Below are 11,576 nucleotides of genomic sequence, written 5' to 3'. Positions count from 1 at the left end.
TACCCGCCGACCCTACGCCGCCCTGCCCAACCAGCCGACCTCGCCGGAGCAAGATGTAGTTTTTTCTGTTTATTTGTTCTCTATTTTCTTGATTCGTTTTAGGTCTGTGCTAGGTTTAATTAGGTGTAGTTTTGAGTTTCTAGTTTAGGTTAGTGCTAGTTTTAGGTGTAGTTTTGAGTTTTTTGGTTTAGGTTAGTGCTAGGTTTAAGAAGAGGAAAAAGGAGAAGAAGAAGAAGAAGAAGAAGAAAAGGAAAAAAGAGAAAGAAGAAGAAGAAAATAGGGTTCCTCGGTGTCGATGGTACCCTAAATACAAAGTATCATCAGTGCGAGGTACATGTGGCCGTCGATGTCAAATACTACATCCATGTCCCACAAGTGACATAGGGTTCCTGCATCCAGCAGCAACAGTTCTCGGCATCGATGGCGGTCGAACACCATTGCAAATTTGTCTGGCAGCCTCAGATATGACGATTGAAAGCTAAGTGTTGGAACTTGAAACACCCAAACTAACTCAAGTCGGTTTGGTTGTTTGAAATTTCAAAACTTGGCTTTAATCCTCATTGTAGAGGCTTCCAGACAAATTCGCCAAGGAGTTCAACCATCATCGGCCACCAGAACTATTGTTGCGGGACGCCGGGCGCCGACTTCACTTGTGGGATGTGGATCTAGTGTTCAACGCCGACCGCCTCATGTACCTTGCACCAATGGTAGTTGCTATTTAGTTTACCCGGGGACGAGCGGGTTAGAGGGTTCCTCGGTGTCAATGGTACCATAAATAAAAAGTATCGTTAGTGCGAGGTACATGTGGCCGTCGGTGTTGAATACTTGCTATGTTACTCATCTTTTGATTTAAATATGCAGGTATTTCATCGCTGTGAGGGTGTAGTGTTCGACGAGCTCCGCCCCTGTGTTCGTTGGTGAGCACAAATGACATCTCCTCCTCCCCCCTTCATTTGATTTGTTCCGATCTTCGTGCCGATGAAACTTGCTAGCTATAGGTGTCAATCATCAGTATGCGTAACCACTATGCATCTCCCGTTCAAAACGGTTACATCTATAAATATGCATGCATTTGCATATTTATAATCGTGATTCTTTCGAATGGTCCAACGTTATCCATGGACAGCACGAGTATGTGTAGATTGGGTTTCCCATATGCTTAGCTCCGGATCTGATGCAGAATTTCGTCAGTGCGTCCCTATTGTTCTCCGGGTACACATTCTCTATGCTTATTTTTGAGACGTGTATCAGGAGAACAGCGGGGAGGTGCTGCCTAAATTTTGTGTCGGATCCGGAGCAGAGCATGGGAAAACGAACCCGATCTACACATACTCGGGTGGGATTAGGACCTATCTTTACCTATTAGCGTGTAGGTTGCATGGACGTAATAAAACTAACAAACTCCATTAACTGATGGATATGGTTTGCTTAATTATGTATATATTTCTTGTGTGTCCAGTAGGAAGTCAATATGAGTGATCGTGCATGGATGTACACCAGTTACACCAGTCAGAAAGTTTGGACCGAGGAATGGTTAACAAAAACCAAGGGGTTTGTTAGAGCCGCATTTGCAAATGGCCAGGAATTTAGCTCGTGCCCGTGTGCCCGTTGCGACAACTATAAAAAGAGGGACGAGCTTGAAATGAGTAAAGACCTGCAGAAGTTTGGTTTTACACCTGGTTACATGGTCTGGACATAACATGGTGAGTCTGCTCAACGTGCCAGAGCCGAGGTTCGTCGTCGCACCGACGAGCATAGTACCGGGACCGCAGACATGGTGCAAGACTTTGACGATGCTCGGGACTCGAACGAGGAGATGGAGAAATCTGCAAAGGCCTTCACTAAAATGTTGGAGTCCTCAAAACGTCCTCTCCACGAGCACACTGAGCTTTGTCAGCTGGATGCCATCTCACAAATAATGGCTTTGAAGGCTCAATTCAACTTGGGCAGAGAATGCTACGACGCGATGATGACAATATTCGGTCGATTTCTACCCAAAGGCCATGTGCTACCTCCAAACCTGTACCAGTCAGACAAAATCCTCCATGCTCTAAAGATGACCTATGAGAAGATACATGCCTGTGAGAAAGGATGTGTCTTATTTAGGCTTCAGTATGAGGACTTGAACTATTGTCCCATTTGCAATTCTTCCAAGTATGTTGTGGTAGACAACAGTATGGGTGAGAAGACGCACACCAAAATACCCGTTAATGTTCTTCGATATATGCCAATCGTACCAAGACTTCAAAGTTTTTCATGGTCGAAGAGACGGCCAGACAGATGACATGGCACAAAACGGGCAAAAGAACCAAACTAGATGCAGATGGGAATGTGATGATGGTGCACACATCGGATGGTGAACCGTGGAACCGCTTTGATGCATTACATAAGGAAAAAGCGGCAGATCCAAGGCATCCTCGATTCGCCGTCAGCACAGATGGGTTTAGTGTGTTTGGTCAGATGGCAACCCCATATAGCTGTTGGCCCGTGTTTGTCATTCCACTCAATCTCCCCCCCCCCCGGGCAGATTATGCAACGAAAGAATATTTTCCTGACATTGATAATTCCAGGGCCCAAATATCCGGGGAAGAATATGAATGTGTACATGCAGCCGCTTAAGTACGAATTGCAAGAAGCTTGGGATAATGGGTTCAAGACATATGACGCCTTTAGCAAACATAACTTCATAATGCGTGCCTGGTACATGTACTCGACGCATGACTTGCTGGCGTATCCGCTATTCGTTGGCTGGTGTGTGCATGGAAGGTTCCCGTGCCCCACATGCAAGGGAGCTCTTGAGTTTCGTTGGCTGACAGCAGGGCGCAGGTATAGTTGCTTTGACTTGCATAGACTGTTTCTACATCCTAGCCATAAGCTCGGGAAAGACAAGAAGAACTTCATCAAAGGTAGAGTTGTCAAACACTCTGCACCACCTGCGTTGATAGGCCAATAGACCCTAGATCAGTTAAATGTTCTCGGCCCTAGATCAATTAGACCACCTCCCCCCAATGAAAAGGATTACGAACCTCACATTAACCAAGACACATATGACGAAGGAGAATTCTTCCAAGAAACGCGTATTTCCAAAAAAGGTTTCAAGAACCGCTACTCCACCCCAGAACATTGAAGTAGACAACGATAGTGAATCCGACTTCACCCCTGAGCCGGAACAAGAAGAGCCGGAAGAAGAAGAAGAAGTTACTGTTGTAGATGACCTGTCAATGCTTGAACAATTACGTAAAGGTGGCCTTCCACATGATGATGCATTTATTAATGATGATGATGAGCACGTCATTACCGATAGTGATGATGATGATGCTTTTATTAATGATGATGAAGAGCACGTAATTACTGATAGTGATTATGAGGTATTCACATTTAAAGTTGTACTTGATTTATATAGTTATTTGTATGATTGTATGATTTATATAGTTGGTATTTATAATTTTCTTACTTTGTATGATTGTTTCTTATACATAGTGCCATGGTCTTGATGTCCATCCCAGTCGGCCCTTGCCCGCTTTATGATCCGGATGTGGTAAATTCTCTTTCATAACTATTTGTTGCATTTCGCATTTATGACAATTATGGCCATCAAGTTGGCATAGAGATATTTTAATCTAGGAGGTATGTGAACCAGAATTTGAAATGAACCCTTTTGTTGAGAAGTTAAATTTAATTAGTTGAAAAAGAAAATGAGTATTTGAAAGAAAAAATTAAAAGAATTGAAGAAGAGAAGATGACATTGGAGTTGTATGTTGCCGATGTCATCGATGATCACAAGATGAAGATGAATGCAATGCGCTTGAAGATGGATCTAATGCGCCTGAAGCTTAAGAAGATTAGAAAATATGCCATTGATAATGAGGCTTGGTATCATTATGCCGTTGGATCAGTTGTTACCTTTGTTGCGATCTTCATCACATTTGTTGTGATTAGGGTAAGTTTTCTCTAGTGTTTTGCTTTACAAATGGATACTTAGCTTATTTTCCTCCTAAATGGCATAATTACCAAAGTTAGATAAAAAATGAGCTATACTTAGCTTATTCAGTTCATTTATGACATACTTAGCATAGTTAGGTAAAAAATGGCATGATAATCTTTGTTAGCTCCAAAATGATATAGACTTAGCTTATTTTCCTTGAAAATGACATAATAACCTTACTAAGCTCCAAAATGACCTATTTACCTACCTTAGCTCTAAAATTACCTACACTTAGCATTTTTACCTAGCTTAGCAATAAAATGACATTTTTACCTACCTTAGTTAGAAGAAGAAGAAGAAGAAGATAAAGAAGAGGAGAGGAGAAAAAGAAAGAGAAGAATTTGTTTTCTTCTTTTTCTTCTTCTTCTTCTAACTAGCCTTCTTCTTCTTCTTCTTCTAACTTTCATCTTTCCCAATTTGTAGATTTGCTTTACATGAGGAAGCTTGGATTCATGGAGTGTACTATTCTTGTGGTGCTTCCTTGTTGTTTATGAAAACTTGTTTGGATATGTATGTCTATATGGATATGTTATTGGAAACTTGTTTCTGGTTATGTATATATGGATATGTTGGACTTTAATTGTTGAACTATGTTGTTGGATTGGATGAAATATGTTGTTGGACATGCTGTTGGATATGTTGGATATGTATGCATGTATATCTGTGTTTGAAACCATGTCTAATTAATGGGATTTAAATAAAAACAGGGGATATATAGCCTCTTTGCCGTCCGCTAGCAGACGGCAAAGAGGACACGCGACAGTCACCTGTGCGAACTGGGAACACTGGCAGCCTATTTGGTCATTTTGCCATCTGCTGGCGAACGACAAAGTGACCAGCTATGCCATCTACTAGGAGAAGGCAATGATTCAAACCTCTTTGCCGTCTGCTAGAGGACGGCATATTTCGACATGTGGCATCTTTCCAGTGCTGCCTAGCTGGGCTTTTTGCCGTCTGCCAGTGGACGGCAAAGTTCTTTGACACTTTGCCGTCCGCTGGCAGATGGCAAAGAGCATCGTTAACCCCCTAACGGCTCTCACGCTACCGCACTGCCATCACCTGTCTTTGCCGTCTGCTGGCCTCGGATGGCAAACGGTGTAATCCTTTGTCGTCCGTGTCTAAGAAGCGGACGACAAAGAAGGCCTTTGTTGGCAGGTGTTCATCTGAACAGTTTGGCGTCCGCTAGCGGACGGCAAAGAAGTTTGCCATCCGTGATCTATGCCTTTGCCATCCGCCATGGCGGACAGCAAAGAAGCTGATTCCAGTGGTGTACCTATATGCGGTATTCTTTTGCCGTTCTAAGCAAATTTGTATGTGCCATCTCTAATATTCAAAATAAATTTGTCTTTTGTGTGCTGGTAATGCTCGCGAGGCGGTGAGGGGTGGCTAATATTTTCCATGTTGGATGTGTTATTCTCATGTTGAGTGTTTATGTTGGAAATATGCCCTAGAGGCAATAATAAAATGGTTATTATTATGTTTCTTTGTTCATGATAATTGTCTATTGTTCATGCTATAATTGTGTTATCCGGAAATCGTAATACATGTGTGAATACATAGACCACAACACGTCCCTAGTGAGCCTCTAGTTGACTAGCTCGTTGATCAAAGGATAGTCATGGTTTCCTGACTATGGACATTGGATGTCATTGATAACGGGATCACATCATTAGGAGAATGATGTGATGGACAAGACCCAATCCTAAGCTTAGCTCAAAGATCGTGTAGTTCGTTTGCTGTAGCTTTTCTGAATGTTAAGTATCATTTCCTTAGACAATGAGATTGTGCAACTCCCGGATATTGTAGGAGTGCCTTGAGTGTGCCAAACGTCACAACGTAACTGGGTGACTATAAAGGTACATTACAGGTATCTCCGAAAGTGTCTGTTGGGTTCGCATGAATCGTGACTGGGATTTGTCACTTCGTATGACGGAGAGGTATCTCTGGGCCCACTCGGTAATGCATCATCATAATGAGCTCAATGTGACCAAGTGGTTGATCACGGGATCATGAATTACGGCACGAGTAAAGTGACTTGCCGGTAACGAGATTGAACTAGGTATTGGGATACTGATGATCGAGTCTCGGGCAAGTAACGTACCGATTGACAAAGGGAATTGTATACGGATTGATTGAATCCTCGACATCGTGGTTCATCTGATGAGATCATCATGGAGCATGTGGGATCCAACATGGGTATCCATATCCCGCTGTTGGTTATTGACCGGAGAGGCGTCTCGGTCATGTCTGCATGTCTCCCGAACCCGTAGGGTCTACACACTTAAGGTTCGGTGATGCTACGGTTGTAGAGATTTTAGCATACGGTAACGCGAAAGTTGTTCGGAGTCCCAGATGATATCCCGGACATCACGAGGAGTTCAGGAATGGTCCGGAGGTGAAGATTTATATATAGGAAGTCAAGTTTCGGCCATCGGGAAAGTTTCGGGGGTAATTGGTATTGTACGGGACCACCGGAAGGGTCCCGGGGGTCCATCGGGTGGGGCCACCTATCCCGGAGGGCCCCATGGGCTGAAGTGGGAGGGGAACCAGCCCCTAGTGGGCTGGTGCACCCCCCTTGGGCCTCCCCCCGCGCCTAGGGTTGGAAACCCTAGGGGTGGGGCGCCACCCTTGCCTTGGGGGGAAAGTCACCCCCTTTGGCCGCCCCCCCTAGGAGATTGGATCTCCTAGGGCCGGCGCCCCCCTAGGAACCCTATATATAGTGGAGGGGAGGGAGGGCAGCCGCACCCAAGCCCCTGGCCTCTCCCTCTCCCTCCCGTGACACTCCTCCGTCTCCCTGCGCTTGGCTAAGCCCTGCCGAGATCACCGTTGCTTCCACCACCACACCGTCGTGCTACTGGATCTTCATCAACCTCTCCTTCCCCCTTGCTGGATCAAGTTGGAGGAGACGTCTTCCCAACCGTACGTGTGTTGAAGGCGGAGGTGCCGTCCGTTCGGAACTTGGTCATCGGTGATTTGGATCACGTCGAGTACGACTCCATCAACCCCGTTCTCTTGAACGCTTCCACGCGCGATCTACAAGGGTATGTAGATGCACTCCTCTCTCCCTCGTTGCTAGATGACTCCATAGATTGATCTTGGTGATGCGTAGAAAGTTTTAAAATTCTACTACGCTCCCCAATAGTGGCATCATGAGCTAGGTCTATGCGTAGTTACTATGCACGAGTAGAACACAAAGTAGTTGTGGGCATCGATATTGTCAATTTGCTTGCCGTTACTAGTCTTATCTTGATTCGGCGGCATCGTGGGATGAAGCGGCCCGGACCGACCTTACACGTACGCTTACGTGAGACTGGTTCCACCGACTGACATGCACTAGTTGCATAAGGTGGCTGGCGGGTGTCTGTCTCTCCCACTTTAGTCGGATCGGATTCGATGAACTTGGTCCTTATGAAGGGTAAATAGAAATTGGCAATGCACGTTGTGGTTTTGGCGTAGGTAAGAAACGTTCTTGCTAGAAACCTATAGCAGCCACGTAAAAACTTGCAACAACAATTAGAGGACGTCTAACTTGTTTTTGCAGCAAGTGTTTTGTGATGTGATATGGCCAAAGGATGTGATGAATGATATATGTGATGTATGAGATGATAATGTTCTTGTAATAGGAATCACGACTTGCATGTCGATGAGTATGACAACCGGCAGGAGCCATAGGAGTTGTCTTTATTTATTTATGACCTGCATGTCAACATAAACGTCATGTAATTACTTTACTTTATTGCTAAAGCGTTAGCCATAGTTGTAGAAGTAATAGATGACGAGACAAATTCAAGAAGACACGATGATGGAGATCATGATGATGGAGATCATGGTGTCATGCCGGTGACAACGATGATCATGGAGCCCCGAATATGGAGATCAAAAGGAGCAAATGATATTGGCCATATCATGTCACTATTTGATTGCATGTGATGTTTATCATGTTTTACATCTTATTTGCTTAGAACAACGGTAGCTTAAATAAGATGATCCCTCGTAATAATTTCAAGAAAGTGTTCCCCCTAACTGTGCACCGTTGCGAAGATTCGTTGTTTCGAAGCACCACGTGATGATCGGGTGTGATAGACTCTAATGTTCGAATACAACGGGTGTAAGCCAGATTTACACACGCAATACACTTAGGTTGACTTGACGAGCCTAGCATGTACAGACATGGCCTCGGAACACGGAAGACCGAAAGGTCGAGCATGAGTCGTATAAGAGATATGATCAACATGAAGATGTTCACCGATGTTGGCTTGTCCGTCTCACGTGATGATCGGACATGGCCTAGTTAACCCGGATCATGTTTCACTTAGATGACTAGAGGGATGTCTATCTGAGTGGGAGTTCATTGAGTAATTTGATTAGATGAACTTAATTATCATGAACTTGGTCTAAAATCTTTACAATATGTCTTGTAGATCAAATGGCCCACGTTGTCCTCAACTTCAATGCGTTCCTAGAGAAAACCAAGATGAAAGATGATGGCAGCAACTATACGGACTGGGTCCGGAACCTGAGGATCATCCTCATAGCTGCCAAGAAAGATTATGTCCTAGAAGCACCGCTAGGTAACGCACTTGTCTCGGAGAACCAAGACGTTATGAATGCTTGGCAGTCACGTGCCGATGATTACTCCCTCGTTCAGTGCGGCATGCTTTACAGCTTAGAACCGGGGCTCCAAAAGCGTTTTGAGAGACACGGAGCATATGAGATGTTCGAAGAGCTGAAAATGGTTTTTCAAGATCATGCCCGGGTTGAGAGATATGAAGTCTCCGACAAGTTCTTCAACTATAAGATGGAGGAAAATAGTTCTGTCAGTGAGCACATACTCAAAATGTCTGGGTTGCATAACCGCTTGACTCAGCTAGGAGTTAATCTCCCGGATGACGCGGTCATGGACAGAATCCTTCAGTCACTTCCACCAAGCTACAAGAGCTTTGTGATGCACTTCAATATGCAGGGGATGGAAAAGACCATTCCTGAGGTATATTCAATGCTGAAATCAGCAGAGGTGGAAATCAAAAAGGAACATCAAGTGTTGATGGTGAATAAAACCACTAAGTTCAAGAAAGGCAAGGGTAAGAAGAACTTTAAGAAGGACGGCAAGGGAGTTGCCGTGCCCGGTAAGCAAGCTGCCGGGAAGAAGCCAAAGAATGGACCCAAGCCTGAGACTGAGTGTTTTTATTGCAAGGGAAGTGGTCACTGGAAGCGGAACTGCCCCAAATACTTAGCGGACAAGAAGGCCGGCAACACTAAAGGTATATGTGATATACATGTAATTGATGTGTACCTTACAAGTACTCGTAGTAGCTCCTGGGTATTTGATACCGGTGCGGTTGCTCACATTTGTAACTCAAAGCAGGAGCTGCGGAATAAGCGGAGACTGGCGAAGGACGAGGTGACGGTGCGCGTCGGGAATGGTTCCAAGGTCGATGTGATCGCCGTCGGCACGCTGCCTCTACATTTACCTACGGGATTAGTTTTAAACCTCAATAATTGTTATTTAGTGCCAGCTTTGAGCATGAACATTGTATCAGGATCTCGTTTAATTCGAGATGGCTACTCATTTAAATCCGAGAATAATGGTTGTTCTATTTATATGAGAGATATGTTTTACGGTCATGCTCCGATGGTGAATGGTTTATTCTTAATGAATCTCGAGCGTAATGCTACACATATTCATAGTGTGAATACCAAAAGATGTAAAGTTGATAATGATAGTCCCACATACTTGTGGCACTGCCGCCTTGGTCACATAGGTGTCAAACGCATGAAGAAGCTCCATGCATATGGACTTTTAGAGTCTCTTGATTACGAATCATTTGACACGTGCGAACCATGCCTCATGGGTAAAATGACCAAGACTCCGTTTTCAGGAACAATGGAGCGAGCAACCAACTTATTGGAAATCATACATACTGATGTGTGCGTTCCAATGAGTGTTGAGGCTCACGGTGGCTATCGTTATGTTCTCACCCTCACTGATGACTTGAGTAGATATGGGTATGTCTACTTAATGAAACACAAGTCTGAGACTTTTGAAAAGTTCAAGGAATTTCAGAGTGAGGTTGAGAATCAACGTGACAAGAAAATCAAGTTCTTGCGATCAGATCGTGGGGGAGAATACTTGAGTCATGAATTTGGCACACACACTTAAGAAAATGTGGAATAGTTTCACAACTCACGCCGCCTGGAACACCTCAGCGTAATGGTGTGTCCGAACGTCGTAATCGCACTCTATTGGATATGGTGCGATCTATGATGTCTCTTACCGATTTATCGCTCTCATTTTGGGGCTGTGCTTTAAAGACTGCCGCATTCACTTTAAATAGGGCTCTGTCGAAATCCATTGAGACGACACCGTATGAATTATGGTTTGGGAAGAAACCTAAGCTGTCATTTCTAAAAGTTTGGGGATGCGATGCTTATGTCAAGAAACTTCAACCTCAAAAGCTCGAACCCAGGTCGGAAAAATGCGTCTTCATAGGATACCCTAAAGAAACTGTTGGGTATACCTTCTACCTCAGATCCGAAGGCAAGATCTTTGTGGACAAGACTGGGCCCTTTCTAGAGAAAGAGTTTCTCTCGAAAGAAAAAAGTGGGAGGAAAGTAGAACTTGATGAAGTATTACCTCTTGAACCGGTAAGTGGCGCAGCTCAAGAAAATGTTCCTGAGGTGCCTGAACCGACTAGAGAGGAAGTTAATGATGATGATCATGAAAATTTAGATCAAGTTACTACTGAACTTCGTAGGTCCACTAGGACACGTTCCGCACCAGAGTGGTACGGCAACCCTGTCTTGGAAATCATGTTGTTAGACAACGGTGAACCTTCGAACTATGAAGAAGTGATGGCGGGACCGGATTCCGACAAATGGCTGGAAGCCATGAAATCCGAGATAGGATCCATGTATGAAAACGAAGTGTGGACTTTGACTGACTTGCCTGATGATCGGCGAGCCATAGAAAATAAATGGATCTTTAGGAAGAAGACAGACGCGGATGGTAATGTGACCATCTATAAAGCTCGGCTTGTCGCTAAGGGTTATCGATAAGTTCAAGGGGTTGACTACGATGAGACTTTCTCACCCGTAGCGAAGCTGAAGTCCGTCCGAATCATGTTAGCAAGTGTTGCATTCTATGATTATGAGATATGGAAAATGGACGTCAAAACGGCATTCCTTAATGGTTTCCTTAAGGAAGAATTTTATATGATGCAGCCGGAAGGTTTTGTCGATCCTAAGAATGTTGACAAGGTGTGCAAGCTCCAACGCTCGATTTATGGGCTGGTGCAAGCATCTTGGAGTTGGAACATTCGTTTTGATGAGATGATCAAAGCATTTGGGTTTGCGCAGACTTATGGAGAAGCCTGCATTTACAAGAAAGTGAGTGGGAGCTCTGTAGCATTTCTCATATTGTATGTGGATGACATACTGTTGATGGGAAATGATGTAGAATTCTTGGAAAGCATAAAGGCCTGCTTGAACAAGTGTTTTTCAATGAAGGACCTTGGAGAAGCTGCTTATATATTAGGCATCATGATCTATAGAGATAGATCGAGATGCCTCATTGGTCTTTCACAGAGTACGT

Source organism: Triticum dicoccoides, chromosome 2A (genome assembly GCF_002162155.2).
Source record: "Triticum dicoccoides isolate Atlit2015 ecotype Zavitan chromosome 2A, WEW_v2.0, whole genome shotgun sequence".
Lineage (NCBI taxonomy): Eukaryota > Viridiplantae > Streptophyta > Magnoliopsida > Poales > Poaceae > Triticum > Triticum dicoccoides.
The sequence above is the reverse complement of the archived record's forward strand: the minus strand, read 5'-3'. Positions refer to the sequence as shown.